The following is a 13829-nucleotide window of genomic DNA, read 5'->3' on the forward strand; positions in this document are numbered from 1 at the left end:
CCCTGCATCTTAACACCCCCAAATCTCGAACTTACAAAGATGGCTTTGGATGTAGGTAAGAAAACTACAGGTGGTAGAAAAATTGCCATTGACTGCAAGAGCTAGGTCTCGGAGTATGCCTCGCATGCTAGCTGTTAGATGACAGTACAAGGCGGGGCTGGAGGCTGTGAGGGTCCATTGTCTTTTTTTGTTTTGTCTTGTTTACCAGGGCTGGCCACCCTGCTAAGTGCCATTGTATTGGGCAGTGCTGTATTTCCGGAGAGAAGTGGGGGGGGTGGTGAGCTTGAACAGACTAAGGTTGGGGGATCAGGAACATTAGCTGCAGAGAAAGAATTTTGTAAGGGCTGCTGCTCAGGAAAACAGTGCTGAAGGCTAAGGCAGAAGCCACACTGAGAATAAGTCTGTGTTCAGACACCTAACTCCTCAGAATGAGTTTATGACATCAGACGAGCTTTGATCCCAAGATTTGGCATAAGGACTAAGGACTTCCTGGTTCACAGAAATCTACGTGCTTTTTCCATGTTTCTCTGTCCTTCCTCATCTATAGGCGGACTTCCCCCAGATCACAAGGTGGATTGCAGAATCAAGTAGCCGAGAGCCTCCTCCTCCCTGCTGACATCGGAATAGATCCCCTTCTATCCAGTTTCAAACACTGTCTTTCCAGAGATACAAGCTGAGGGAAAGTAGCAACTTAAAAGTTAACCATTGTTCCGTAAGTATGAAAGTCGTAGGCTACACCGACCTCGCAGTAAGGAAGGCCAACCAACCTGCTCAGAATGGGTTTTTGAAGATTAGTAAGATATAAATAGTAGCTAAGTCCATTAAATTGCCAAATAAAATTCTCACACATTAAGCATGGTTTTATAAGTCGGGGATCTTCAGGGAAGCAGAACCAATGAGACGTGTGTGTGCAGATATGTGGAGAGAGGAGTGAGATGTGTAGCTCAATGTTCGAACACTTGCTTAGTGAGTGAGGAGCAGGGAAAGGAAGAGAGGGGCAAGGAAGCAGAGGGGGGGAGAGGAGGGGAAGGGAGAACAGGAGAAGAGGAAAGGGGAGGAAAAGGGAGGAACGTGTCTTTATGTAATTAGCGAACATGACCATAGTCTCTGGCAAGGCCAAAGTCTGCAGGAATTAACAGCGGTCTGAAGAACCCAGAGAACAGCTCTTCAGCTCAAGCCTAGAAGTGTGTAGCCTGCAGACTGGAGGTCAGCCGGAGATGAGACGCGGCTCCAGCCTAGAAGCTACCTGCTGCAGAATCCTTCTGATGCATCATCCTGTTACAGTTTTGAAGGATCGCGTCTGAGTGAGCTAAGGAAGGAACCAGGTACTGGCACACAGCCAGGTTTCCAGAGCAGGCTTGGTAGCGCGTTTCAGATTAGCCAGCTACATGGCTGAACTTGTGTTGATCTTTGGGAGGTAAAATGTCACGGAAAGGATAAATTAGCAGGAAACCAGTGCACAATGTGTGGTTTTGATGTGTTGCTGTACAAAGGTGGGTGGCCTGCGAGGCAAGCAGTGGATCACTGAAGCGGAGGGAAAGAAGAAAGCGTGTCGTGATCCTGCTTTGTAGGACATGGGCACCGTGTCCGACTGTTCGAAGACAAATGTCAATCTCAGCTCTGCAGACAGTGTTGTCTGAGCTGAGTCTCTTCTTAGAAATGTCTTGTGTTTAACAGTTTTGTTACAAAATGACTGTGGTGATGATGGTGACTGTATCAAATTCAAGTTATGGAAGTAACATTTTACTTTTAATGTTTCCTCCCTCTCAAACCTTATGGAGGATTTGAATGCAAGTCTAGAAGTTTGAGTATCAACATCAAAGGGTTTCCTTCTTAGGTGTTAAGTTTTAATCATTATTCTTTATTGCTCAAAAGGATATGTTTTTCGTCTCTGTGGTTTGAAATGTGTGCGTCAACTTCTCGGGAGGGGGTTAGTGAGCTAAAATTGTGGTTTTCTTGGCACAAACACTCATTGTAAATATTGCCTTAGACTAAGTTTACAGGAACAGACTCTTCTGTAAGTGGAAGATTTTAGAACAAAAATTGTTCTAGGATTTTTTATTGGACGCAGTGACTGTTAGTTTTAATTGTCTGCCTGATGAAGTCTGGAACTACTTGGGAAGAAAGTCTCAATGAAGGATTATCTAGATCAGGTTTGACTGTGGGAATGTTTATAAATGCAAGGATTAAATGAATTAGTTATGAGCTCTGGGTACATAACTTAACATTTCAGCTATGGTTCTTTTATATATATATATTTTTTATTTTTAAAGAATATATATATATATATATATATATATATATATATATATATATATACATTGTCACTGTCTTCAGACACCAGAAGAGGACATCAGATCCCTTTACAGATAGTTGTGAGTTACTACATGATTGCTGGGAATTGAACTCAGGGCCTCTGGAAGAGCAGTCAGTGCTCTTAGCCGCTGAGCCATCCCCCCAGCCCTCAGCTATGGTTCTAAATGTTGATTAAATGAGAAATCCAAGTCAAGTAAGGTTAATGGTTCCATTGTCCTCTTAAAGCAATGGTTCTCACCCTCCTGGTGCTGCGACCCTTCAACACAGTTTTCGCTGTTACTTCATCACTGTAATTTTGCTACTGTTATGAGTCATAACATAAGCATATGATGTGCAGGATATCTGACATGTGACCTCCATGTAAGAATCATTCAACACCCCCCCCAAATGGTTGCAAACTGCTGTCTCAAAAGAAGGTTAAATAAACAGGTTGAATATGCAGTAGGGTAGTAGTCTTAAATCTCAAGTGACCTCAAGGTGTGTTATTAGCTCTAGCCATGAGGTTCAGCAAAAGTTACAGTCTCTTAGAATGTAAGAAATATTTTCAAAATATTGCCTCACCGTAGTTCCCGGGAGTCGGGAGTTATACTTATTACATTAATTGATCTGGGAAAAGACACTGAGAAAGGGTGGTGCCATTTTCCCCTTAGGTGTTCCTGAACTTCGGAAGAGAAAGAATGAACTGAGTAGGTGAGCTTGTGTATTAACTCATTGCTCCTGACTATGAACTTAACCTGGTTAATTCTTCCAAGTTCCTGCTACGCAGGCATCCTGGCTGTGGCGGACCATAACCTGTAATTATGAGCAAAAAATAAACACTCTTTTCTTAAGTTGCTTTTATTGAGGCTTTTTTTTTTCCTTTTCACTGTGGTTTATACATTTATCTATTTTTTTCTTTCATCTTGGTTTTTAATATTTTATTTTATTATATTTATTTTTCATATCTTTATTATTTAAGATAAAATTTAAATTTAAATATATTTCTATCATATATATCTCCTCCCTGAAGTGTTCCAGGCACACTTCTCCTCCCCACTCACCCAACTTTAAATTCTCAAAAAAAAGAAAAGAAAATCTCCCAAACCAAGAAAACAAAGCAATAACAAAAAAAATCCCACCAAACTGTAACACACAAAATACTGTGGAGCCCATTCTATGCCTGTCAGCTACTGAATCTGAGTCCTGACCAGAGGTGGTTGACATTCATTCATTCATTCATACATTTTAAAAATATATAACAAAATAAAATAAGGTCAAACAAAACCATGACATCGAAGTTGGGCAAGGCAAACTAAACCGAAGGGTTTCTGTGGTTCCTGTGAGCTTTGATCATGTTGGTTCCCATGGTCTTGCTTCCTCGGTGCCATCCGGCTCTTAAAGTCTTTCTGTGGGGTTATCTGAGCTCTGAGCGGAGGGATTTGATGGAGGCAACCCTTTTAGAGTTGAGTGTTCCAAGGTCTACTGAGCAAGGCACCAAATGACGAGTCTAGCTGAGGGACACTAGAAGTTAATATTTCATCACCCTTGATATAGTTTTCCTTTCTTCAGACCAGTTTTATTTGGTTTTACCTTAGGTCCCAGCGCTATCTAGTCTCGGGTTCTTGGTTATGTAAGCAGTGTTGGGTATGGGTCTTGAGTCAAGTTATTGGTTGGTTACTCCGACAAGCTTTGTGCCACCATTGTCCCTAGCATATGTTGTAAGAATTACATCATTGTAGATAAAGGGTGGCTGGCACGGTGCTTTGTTGAGAAAATCTGACCACAGAGAGAGGGAACAAACTTAAGACAGGAACTGGAAGTGTGAAGTGAGGCTGTTGTTGTTAAAACCTGACTGCGTGGCTTCTAGACCCTTTGAACCAGGAAGAATGTGGGAGAGTTTAGAATTTGGGGCTAGAAAAGGTGTTGAAGGCTGGAGGACAGCAGGCTATTGTAGCGGGAGCTTTGAAGCTAGTGATGCTGAGAGAAACATGAGCAGTACTGGCCCACCCCAGGAGGTTTCCGAGGGGACAAGGATTCTGTCAGGAACTGGAATAGGGACAGTTCATGTGGGAGTTGGGCCAAGAATCTACTTCGTTGTACCAGGGTCCCGTTTAGTTTAAGGGTAATGGACTGATTATTGTTACTATTATTACTCAGCAGGCTAGTGCTGAAGATGCAGCTATAATTAACATAGAGCAGTGCAGGGCAGAGGTGTATGCTGTAAAGTATTACTCCAGGCTCATGCACAGAGATCGACACTGCTGTGGTCCAAGAAGACCTGCGTACTGGATTTGAAAGCCACATGAGATGCAAAATTGAGGTAGTCACCAAGAGCCACCAAGGTCTGACCTGGCTCTGTGTGGCAAGGTTGAAGTCACAGCAGAGAGAGTCCTGAGAGGCTATTCCATGAGTCCATTGAGATCAGTTGAAGTGGGGACTCCAGGACATTAGAGGACTGTGCAATGTCCACCAAGCAAATCTGCAGACTAATGGAGAATGTGTGTGTGCTGAGGTGAAAGAGCTTAAGGCTACCTAAACCCTTTGAAGCTTAGGTTATCTCATCTCAAGTGATGCTATTTGGGCTACAATGCTGTCCTTTGTTTCTGCTCCTTTCTCTATGTGTCTCTGGCTGTTTTGTTGGTCATGGAATCTTCTGTTGATCACTGAGGTGACCTGCCATCTAACACTGTGGCTTTTTGCTTTTGTTTTCTACCTCTGTTCTAAATCAATCCATCACTGCTGTGGAAGGGTTAAAGACACTTGCAAAGGTGCAAAGAAAACAGCTTCGTACTTCTTGATGGTTTTTTTTTTTTCTTTGCCTTCCTTTCTTCCTCCCCACCTGCCCACCCCCTCCCTTACCCCCACCATGCCTTAGTAGGACCTCATTCTAGTACCAGTTGGCTTCAAACCCACGGTGGTTCTTCTACCTCACCTTTTTGGGTTCTGGAATTACAGGTGCAGGCCACCTCACCCTGCTCACTTTCTTTTCCTTATAAATGAGTTTCTCATCTCAAAGACACCTTCCCTATGCTGGAAAAATGGATATCCCACCTTTAAGGACAAGAAGTCATCATGTGGGGTATGGGGCTTCTGAACAGCCTTTGATAACTTACCTTCAAGCTGGAGAGGTGGCTCAGTGGTTAAGAGCACCGACTGCTCTTCCAAGGGTCCTGAGTTCAATTCCCAGCAACCAGATGGTGGCTCACAACCATCTGTAATGCCCTTTTATGGTATGTCTAAAGACAGTGTGTCATGGTACTAACATACATAAAACAAATAAACATATGTATAAAAGAGCCTCTAGCCTTAAAAAAAAAAAAACTTACCTTCTAATTCTCTCCTAATTCTTTTCATATGGTTTGTTGCATGCTCACAGAGTTCTTTGTTTAGTTTAGTAGGACATGTGAGATAGGAGTGATTCTAACCACCCGGCAGCCTCAGGTCCTGGAGAAGGCTCCTAGGTCAGGCATAGCTGACAAATGTGTGTGCTTTTCTTCTGCGAATCTAGCCTCCTCTCAGTTTTTTCTTGGGTGCAGTAATTTTTTTTGCCCCTATGCAGTGCTTAGCATTGGCAGTGGCTCTTCTTACTAAGCATTGAATCCAAACCGCTGCCTGGCTTTTGTTTATGAGGTTTTGAAATGACATATTGACTTAGTTTTGAATATGGAAGTTGCTGGGAGGCTATAAGGCCATTTCAGTGTCTCCTGAGGCTGAGCCTTTTTACAAGTAGCAGAGAGGACCTGTAGCAGCTTGTGTTGTCGAGCTAATTGTGCCCCCCCCCGCCCCCTCCCCCCAACCTGTTTGCAGTGTCCCCTTTGTTGGCTCTGATTGAAAAATATAAAGTTGCCAATGGGCAATGTCTGGGCAGGGAGACAGAGGCGGAACTTTTAGATTTCCCAGAGAAGGGATGAAGAGAAGAAGGGAGTCCATCATGAGAAAGGGACTTAAGACAGGCCCTGAGATGAAGGAGCAGGAGGGTGAAATGCCTGAGATGTAGGTGCAAAGGGGAAGTGGCCCCATGGGAGGGCTGCTCACAGGGCAGCAAAGATAAAATACAGACTTAGAAAATGTTAACTCAGGAATAGCAGAGGGGAGTGTGTGCTAGCCATGGGGAGGTTTGGAGGTGCCAAGTCATTGAGCTAATAAGGCATATTAAATATAAAGGTGTGTGTGCATAGAGCAGCTTTTTAATATGTACTGCAACAATGACCAACACTGTGGGCTACTAAGAAAAGAAAGTTATCCCATTGTTTGTCTGTTTGCAGCCGCATAATTAAAGGGTGGGCATGTAGCTTTTATTTTAGGCCATGTTCAATTTCATGAGAAAGACACCTTTCCCAAGCATATCTGAACCTGTACGTCTACTCAGTCAGCATGGGGCTTTGGGTCAAGATCCATGTCTCCTTTTTTACAGAGACCCACGGGCAGCTTTCACACCAAGACTGTGAAGAAGGTGGCCCGGGTCATCATTGAGAAGTACTATACGCTCCTGGGCGATGACTTCCACACCAGCAAGCGCATGTGCGAGGAAGTTGCCATTATCCCCAGCAAAAAACTTTGAAACAAGATAGCCGGCTACGTCACGCATCTGATGAGGCAGATTCAGAGAGGTCCTGGAAGAGGTACTTCTATCAAGTTGCTGGAAAGAGAGAGAGAGGAGAGATAATTACATTCCTGAGGTCTCAGCCCTAGATCAGGAGATCATTGAGGTAGATCCTGACACCAAGGAAATGCTGAAGCTTCTGGACTTTGGCAGTCTCTCTAACCTCCAGGTCACTCAGCCTACAGTTGGGATGAATTTCAAAACACCGTGTGGAACTGTTTAATCTGTGCTGCCATATTTTCAATAAACCTGAAAACAAACAAAACAAATTAACAACAACAAACGATCTGTGTCTCATACTGCTGTTGAGAAGCCTGGCCTTTGGCAGTCCTCAGAAGCTATATTCAGCCACCCATCACAATAAATCAACTGAAGAAACAAAGTAAAAAGCAGAGAGAACAGATTGATTCACTGTGGCCAAGTTGGGATGAGGAAAAAGAGGTCGGTGATTTCCTAAGTCCATCTTCAGGTCCTGACCCGAAGTTTGGTCCAAATGTAACAAAAGATACAGACAGGGAAGCAGTCCTGGTCCACATCCCACCCATCTTGGACTGTTGGGATAATTATCCCAACTCTCCCATCTGCTTGGGGTTAGCTTCACTGCCCAACCCTGGGAGAGATACCCCCCCCCTTTGTTATGCTATTTGGCCCAGTCACAAGCCACTCCACACCTGGCCTTCCTGTTCCCAGTTGCTGAAAGATAATTACAGACTTCCAACCTAGGGGGTGACTCTTACACCCAGCCGCTAGGGAATTTACACACCTCCCCTGTAACTACCTGATGGTATAATACTGGGACCACTGTCTCTGTGACTATGATTGCAGACTGTCCGAAGAGACGGCAGTTCAAGATGGAGTAAACTTTCTGCTAACACGAATAATGGACTTGTGTCTTTCTTTCAAACCCTTAGGCCTTCGCCCCGTTCAGAGTAGCTGTTTGTTGTACAGGCACCACAAATGGAGGCCCACATCGCCTCCTGCAGTGGACCAACATTGTTTCAACTCCAGTCTTTCCTGCAAGGTGGCCTGATAAGGGGTTAGAACTTTCTGCTATCTCTTTTAGGGAAACCAATCCCTCCTCTAGCTGGCAAAAGGCTTCTGCCCTTTCCTTCTCCTAACAAGGTTTCCTGGGGACATTTCAGTATCTTGGGGTGCACTATTTCAACACTTTAACAACAAAAGGGGGGTGTCACACTTTAGAACAAGATGGTTGCATTTGGTTGCATTTCTCATAATGTTTTGCCCTGCAGCCGTCCGGAGGCTTGGGGCCATCTCTGTGTTTGCTTCTGATGTAGCAATAGATAAGAATGTGTATCCCGTCTGCTCAGCAGTGTGGGAGGCTCCTACAAGCAGTTCAGAGTTCCCACAGTGCTAAACTGTAAGGTTGCACCATCCTGGATCGTCCTCAAGTGGGACTGTTGGTTCAGACAAGCAGGCTCTTCCCACACTCCGATCGTTTGTCCTGTCCCAGCAGGTTCATGCTTGGCCACATGTGATTCAGACATTTCCTGCTCTCTTGTTCTTCTGGCACCTATTCACCAGAAAAAAAAAATCCCCTAGGCTTAGACTCCTGTGCCAAAGCTTGTCTTTAAAAGCCTCTGGTCCCTCACAGAAGCGCTTGTACTCTGAGAAGAGGAAAGTGGCCAGCTGCGCAGAACAGATGAGTCACTGCTTCAAGATTGAGGAAGCGAATATTTTTATCTGGGGACTTTCAGGAGGAGGTGGCTTCTTGGCTGCAAAAAAGAAGCTAAGGAGTAGGGAAAATAAACTCAAGCTTCTCTGTCCTTTTGCTATATGTTCGATACATTTTACCTACTCGGCGCTTCTGGCGCTTCTGTTTCTCATGTTTCTTGTAACGATTTCTGTTAAAGATGAGTGTGACAGTTACCTAATAAAGCACATCACCACACAGCGTACACATCACACTGGAGCCTAGAGAGGTGGATTGGTCAGTCAACTGCTTGCACGAGGACCTGAATTTGGATTCCCGGCTAGGAAGCCTGCAATGCTGTGGAGTTGCAGGCAAGATTTCTGGGGCTCACTGGTCAGCTAATTCCTGAGCTCCATGTTCAGCAAGAGACCCTGGGTCCAAAAACAAGGCAGGGACGCAACTGAGAGAAACAGTTAACATTGCCCTCTCACCTCTGCACACGTGCACACCTATAGTAAGACATCACATTGTACATCACGAATACAATAAAATTCACTGTCATACTCTTTTTTCTTTTTACTTCTCAACATTACAGCTTGCTTTATTTACTGTGGTCTTCATTCGGTGACTGCTTCTTCGTGGAGCTGGTCTCTGGACTTGAGCTTGTATCTTGGGGAATCCTCTCTTGTGGACACCCAGGATGAGGTTGAATTGGACAAAGCCATCACTCTACCCTCCCTTTCTGCTTGCTCATCTTCACTTCCCCTTCTCCTGCTCCACCCATGTCGAGAAAGAGTTGTAAGAGGGGCCCGCACCTGTTACAGGAGGAAACAGCCGCTCCTCTTCTCCGCAGCAGACATCTAGATGAGTCAGGGCTGTACCTTAATCCTTTATTGGGCACAGGCTCACGGGGCATTTTGCAGCCAGTCATTCGATACTCAACATTATTAGCATGTGTGAGATTCTGGGAAGCTAGCTTGTATTCAATACTGGCCTTTTATTTATTTATTTTTTCTTCCTGCGTTTTAACTAAGTGGTTTGCTGTGATAGAACAAATCAAACTCCTTAGTTTTTTTTTTTAAAAAAAAGGTAATTAGATAATGTGTGTATTTTTTTAATATCTATTTTGGCCCCCCCTTTTTTCTGGAACAAAGACTTAAAGCAAATTTTAGTTATAAAATACAGAGACATGCCTTTGTCACAGGTGAACGTACTTACTCATAAGTGAATAATCCTGACTAACCACCCCTCATCTTCCTCACAATCCCTGTTCCCCTCTACCCTCTACTGAAAGAGGGCCCTCTGTTCTCACTTTGGACAGAATTTGATTTTTACTTGGTTTTGCACCTTATTGAAGTGGTGTTACCTTACATGCTTCTGTTTTTTAATGTGCTAGCCACTGAAGCCAGACTGAATTCTTACTAAGCTTGTATTTTTCAAGTTAGCTATATCCTAGCACACATTAATGTGTATTATTTTGCAGATTCTTTTGCTAATCAATAGTCTTTAAATGTGGCCTATGACATTGTTTTCAATGCATTCCCATGTTAAAAAAAAGAGAGGTAATTGACTAAAGATAAATGAAACTCCAGGGAGCCAAAGAGCATGTGATCTTGTCACCCACAGAGAGCTATTACTATGATTTTTATTTATTGTTTCTAGTCTTTAGAGATTGTTTTATGTATATAAGTGTTTGTGTGCGTGCAAGTCTGTGCACTCTGTTCTCTGGTGCCCTTGGAGGCCAGGAGATGGGGTCAGATCCCCTGAAAATGAAGTTAGAGAGGGTTGCAAACAACCATGTGGGTACTGGGAATTAAACCCCAAGTCTCTGGAGGAGCAGCCAGAGGTCTTAACCACTGTCCCATTTCTCTGGGCCCTCAGTCTTTTAAGTGAATTGCTTTAGAATATTTTGTAGCTAAGATAGGCCAAGTGCTTGATTTTGAATCCTGACTTAGTATTGTATTTTAGCAACTTCTTCTGTATAAATAGTTTTAAAAAATATCGTTGAAAATGTTATATATTGTGACTTTTATAAACGAATCATGTACTTGCCTCTGGTGCATTTCTCATTCTTTACAAAACAAAAATTACGTTCGTGCATTTTGTTACCCATTTTCCTCTATTTCTGGCTAATTACTGGGTGACCATTTGAGTTTACAGTTATCATATAATGTTACAAATATATGAATGTTATAGACAAGCAGGCTAGTGCTGGAAGCCTCCTGGTCTGGAGTGGGTTGAAATGAGACACAGAGTAGGGTCTGGTGTAGCTTTAATGACGGATGATCTCGGGGCATTCTAGCTCTCTAAACATACTGAATACTGATGATACCGTCTAGAAAGTACCAAAGACTTTGTTTGCACAATTTTAGGGTTAAAAGCTGCTGGCTTAGGTGATTAACACCTGTAGCCTAACAGCAGGGGATTAAATAAGGTAGTCTCTGTTCTGTCTCTGCAGGAGCTGTACAGTTCTACTTTCAGCCTGCTAGTTGAAGTCACAGGAAGAAAAGGGGACACTTTGAAAAGTGAATTTGGGGCTGGAGACATGGCTCAGCAGTTAGGAGCACTGGCTGCTCTTCCAGAGGTCCTGAGTTCAATTCCCAGTAACCACATGGTGGCTCACAACCATCTGTAATGGCATCCGATGTTCTCTTCTGGTGTGTCTGAAGACAGCTACAGTGTACTCACACACATAAAATAAATAAATATTAACAAAAAGGAAAAAATGAAAAGTGAATTTAGTGTTTATTTCTAAGTCGTAAAAAGTTTCATATGAACATTCTCTAAGAAGAATGTAGAAAGTAGAATGATCTCTTCCCTACATCCTCAGCTCTTCTACGTCTTTCAGAATACATGGTCACATGGTAGACATTTCATCACAAGCTTACACATAAAATAAAATTACAACAGAGAATGTTTACATGCATATCCATTAGAAGTAATTATCTGGCTAAACATCCATCACCTGTCTCAGCTCCACAGGTTCACTGAAGGTTTACAACCATAACTAAGTTACTAGTGAAGTTTTTATAGATAAACCCAGTCAATATTTTATCTTCTGTCCTGGCACCTATAATAAATTGTCAATTCACTTTTCATGACCTTTGGTCGATGGTTTTGCAGCCTCTTGGAATGTGCTCTGAGTGGTAGATGCCTGCTTGCTATCTCAGAAGCAATTAACCTGTGACACTAAAGACCTGCAGAATCCTCACTACAGCTCTGACTATCAGAAAGGATTTAACAGCAGTGTTATTAAAAGAGCTTAATAATTACCATAAATCTAGGAATTCTTATAGGGTTATCATTGGGGATCAAGAAATCATCTACTTGTCTATATAGCATCACAAGAAGACAATGTATTTTTAATCCAATGTGGACCATCTCAGGAAGATCACCTGCTAGTTATTAGCTTGTTGGCTCCTGACAAGCCAGGTAAGCAACTCCAAAATCGTTTGCATCAATAGTTTATACTACCAATGGTGACACATGAAAGTTACCTTTGAGTGGTCTTAACTGGAATATAGGGATTTCTACTTTCCATCAAAGCTTGGTGTTAAGCAGTGACCACTCGAATTTCAAATGAGGTGGAATGCTCTCATGCCTACTTGCTTCCTGTATTCTCGTTTCCTGGTTATACTGTATGCTCACTAGTCATGGTCTATATGTAGGCATGGTTTATTACTATTACTGCTTTCTGTGATAAAGATAGGGTCTGTGTTTTCACCCAGAGATTAAAAGGGAAGTCTGGCTTCTAGCACAAATAAGCAACCTCTGGGGATTGGAGGGAGCTTGATTTAATAGTGACAGGCTATTGCTGACATTGTAAGACAGGCTGATAATGACAGGCTGTTGGGGGCCTCTTTAACTTCAGAGACTACATCTTGCATATAGTCTACATTTTGTACTAGACTAAATTCTAAGAAACAGCTGAATTCCCAGAAATAGCTTTGGACTCCAGGTGTCCCGTATGAACTTACACCACTATATCCTACCCTATGCTTTGTTGGTTAGCAACCAGTTGGAACTAAAATCCTGTAGATGCTCTGATTGGCTGACCTTGATCTAGGCCAAGTTATTAAGATAACTATCTGAGGTTCTTGACAGGTAGTAACCCACTTAAGATGCCAGGTATAAAAAATGTTCAGAAACATAGAACATGCATATGCCTAATTGGTTGCCTCTACTCCACCTAATTTGTGTGTGTTTGTTTTTGTCTTGTTTTCTTTGCTTTAAAAGATTGCTTGTCCTTCTCCTCAGCCCCATGCTGAGCTGACATGGTTTGAATACTGAAACCAGCTATCTCCCTGATCAATTTCTGAATAAAGATACTTTTGCTGGCTTGAACTTAGTTTTCATAGTGAGTTATTTCCCTAATTCTTGGACCTTAAAAAAGTAATTATAAAATCAGGCATTCAGAAACCTCAATTGTCCAAGCATTTCATAAAATGTTGTTGATGTCTTTCATTTTCTTTTGGACTGAGTATAGGGTTCCCAATGGAGGAATTAGAGAAGGGACTGAAGGAGCTGAAGGGGTTTGCATCTATAGGAAGAACAACAGTATCAAGCAACCAGATCTTCCCAGAGCTTCCAGGGACTAAACCACCAACCAATGAGCACACACGGAGGGATCCATGGCTCCAGCTGCATATGTAGCAGAGGATGGCCTTATTAGGCATCAGTGGGAGGAGAGGCTCTTGGTCCTGTGAAGTTTTGATGCCTCAGTGTAGGGGAATGCCAGGCAGGGAGGTGGGAGGGAGTGGGTGGGTGGGGGAGCACTCTCATAGAAGCAGAGGGAGGGGGGATGGAATAGGGGTTTTCTGGAGGGAAAACCAAAAAGGGGATAACATTTGAAATGTAAATAAAGAAATATCCAATAAAAAATGTTTTTAATGAGAGGTTTCCTTTACATGGACTCTTCTTCCCTGGTCCTCCGAGGTTCCAGTGCTACTCTTGTTTGTCCGTAATGTAGAATGCTGAGCTGCCAGCATCTTTTCCCCCAGCCTTTTTCTTTTCATTAAGTCAGTTGTTCTTGGTTTCAGTATTTTTTTTAAGTGTGCTACTAACTGAAGTGTCCTTCATTACAATATCCCCTGGGACTGTACAAAGCCTGAGTTCTCACTTTAACCACGTAGCAGAAGTTTGGCACAAAACACACGCAACTCTCCTCAATATCTCAATTCTTGCTGTTTGGACTCAGTGGCGTCCACTTAGCCGACTCTATATTGAGACTTTAATATGCATTTGATCAACTCATTTTGAACTTCCAGCTTACACTGTTTT

General features: G+C 42.8%; 1 pseudogene across 1 annotated transcript; it reads left to right on the forward strand.

Moving 5' to 3' along the window:
• Positions 1–718: 718 nt before the first annotated feature.
• On the forward strand, positions 719–7121 carry LOC308439787 (small ribosomal subunit protein eS17-like; annotated as a pseudogene). Its single transcript has 2 exons — positions 719–748; positions 6710–7121. The product of its transcript is annotated as a small ribosomal subunit protein eS17-like (transcript).
• Positions 7122–13829: the final 6708 nt, after the last annotated feature.

This window comes from Micromys minutus (genome assembly GCF_963924665.1).
Source record: "Micromys minutus genome assembly, chromosome: 30".
NCBI classification, from domain to species: Eukaryota; Metazoa; Chordata; class Mammalia; order Rodentia; family Muridae; genus Micromys; species Micromys minutus.